Source organism: Lontra canadensis, unplaced genomic scaffold (assembly GCF_010015895.1).
Source record: "Lontra canadensis isolate GAN:19392208 unplaced genomic scaffold, GSC_riverotter_1.0 scaffold81, whole genome shotgun sequence".
Lineage (NCBI taxonomy): Eukaryota > Metazoa > Chordata > Mammalia > Carnivora > Mustelidae > Lontra > Lontra canadensis.
This window is the reverse complement of record NW_022631075.1, coordinates 1,286,857-1,289,121: the sequence shown is the minus strand read 5'-3', so window position 1 is coordinate 1,289,121 and position 2,265 is coordinate 1,286,857. Positions and strand designations below refer to the sequence as shown.

Below are 2,265 nucleotides of genomic sequence, written 5' to 3'. Positions count from 1 at the left end.
GATGGGCTTTTACCCAAAAAAGGACACATTTTAGGCTTCCTCAGGTCTATGCCTTCAGGTATTACTGCGCCTGCCCGTTCTCTCCCCCCCCCCCCCCCCCCCCGCGCCTGGTCACCTTCCCTGCCACCCTTCCTTCCCCACTCACCACCCCCCTGCCACCTCGCCCCTCCCCCCTTGCAGATTAGTCTCTTTCTCCAGTCAAAGACTACTTTTTCTTGTAGCATTAAAAAAAAGCAGTCTAACCAAACTCCACTCTGAAACACTTCCTGTTTTTCCTAACCAAATCCATCACCAGAATGGGGATATGTAAGAAGAGGTCAAAGTTGGGGCAACCCACTTGCCCTTCCGCCTCACTGGTTCAAGAGGGTAGGGCGCATGCGCTCCTTGGGTCAGTGGGGTTGACTTCCGTTCCCATCGTGCTCTGAAAGTCGAATCATGGAGCACGCTGAAGAACTCGATGCTAGTGAGGAAGAACGATACGACTTTAATAGGGGAGAATCGTTTAGAAATGAGCAAAGGTCTAGTGAAGATATTTTCTGGGACTTTCAGATAAACATCTTGGGTGAAAAGGATAACACCCCGGTTCATTTCTGTGACAAATGCGAATTGCCCATTAAAATCTATGGGCGGATGATTCCGTGTAAGCATGCTTTTTGCTATGCCTGTGCTATTTTACATGAAAAAGGAGGCGATAAGATATGTCCAGGCTGTAGTAAATATGTTCACCGAATTGAGGAGCATGGACAAGGTTCTCTATTCATGTGCAGCACTGTTCAGGGATGCAAGAGAACGTATTTGTCTCAACGAGATTTAGATGCTCATATCAGCCACCGCCACATGAGCTCCAGAGACCCTGCTGCCCGTCCTTAACTTGAAAATGTTCATCCTACTTATTGCTGCAGCGCCACATGAAATCTCTGATTGTTTTATAAGACAAGCATCATATGAACCGTATTCCAACAAGGCAGCGTTTTATACCACCACTTCCTTTCCAACACGTACTGCACAAGCCATAAGAAGATATTTATGCTCCTCCAACGGAGTTCGTCGTACACAGCTTCACCTCAACTTCCTTCAGCGAGTCAGGAAACCTCTGTATTTCAACAAGAAAACATAGCAACTTAATGACTCAGATTCTGGTGCTTGAGAACCACTACCTCCTGTCTCTACACCTGAGCTCACCATCATCCTGAATATCAGCGTCAACCAGTGGTATTGAACTCTCGTCATATTATACCTCCAGAGAAACATTTTGTACTGTACTCTCCCCTCCACCACCAGTGAGCCATCGAATACCTCATCAAATACCACCTGAAGCCAAGCTTCAGGTCTACCAGTGACTTCTTCTCCAGCGCCTTCTCCACAGACATATTATTGCTCAGATTCTACCTTATATGAAATATTTGCCTCCAGGACCTGTACCACATCAAACAGGATAGTTCACTTGTAAGTACACACCCTTCTCACCATTGTAATTCACACTCTCTACTCCAGTTCACTGAAAGTCAAGGAACTCAGAGTCCTCTGTTTATAAAACTAGGGGAAGGGGACATGAGTATACGGCCTGCAGACAGAGGGCCAAGGCTTCCTTCATGAGTGTAGGGTCTATCTTCTCAAACCCTACTTTCTGGACTGTATCATCTAGATCAGACAAGATACATGTCATATTACCAACTGCAATAGTATTTTGAACTGAAGATATGATGAGAAAAAAAAAATTTAAGTATCATCAACCTTCTGATTAAGCTTTGACCATTTGGGGCAGGAAAGCCCCTCTTACAGAGGTAGCTATAAAACACTTAAAGTCTTGTCTCTTAAAATGGTTATAGAACCTTGATCTTAGGAAGTTTTCAGGTATTTTACAATTGTGCAGAAAAGCAGCTCGGTTGAGCATAGCTATGCTTTAACTACTTTGCTCCTCTACTGTGGTAAATTGACCCAGAAGCAACCGTTTGCAATATTATTTCCTAAAAAAGAAAATGGTGTTCTACTTTCAGAAGTATTGTTTTGGTTAAACATGCTTAGTTTTTGTTTTTGTTTTTGTTTTTAAGATTTTATTTATTTATTTGAGAGAGAGAGAATGAGAGAGAAAAAGCATGAGAGGAGAGAGATCAGTGGGAGAAGCAGACACCCTGGTGAGTAGGGAGCCTGATGTGGGACTCGATCCCGGGACTCCAGGATCATGACCTGAGCCAAAGGCAGTTGCTTAGCCAACTGAGCCACCCAGGCACCCAAACATGCTTAGTCTTTTTGTTTGTTTTAAAG

The 2,265-nt window shown here is 44.2% G+C and overlaps 1 pseudogene; it reads left to right on the top strand.

Annotated features, from left to right (window-relative positions):
• The first annotated feature begins 538 nt into the window (after positions 1–538).
• On the top strand, positions 539–1,683 carry LOC116882136 (annotated as a pseudogene).
• The last annotated feature ends 582 nt before the right edge of the window (positions 1,684–2,265 follow it).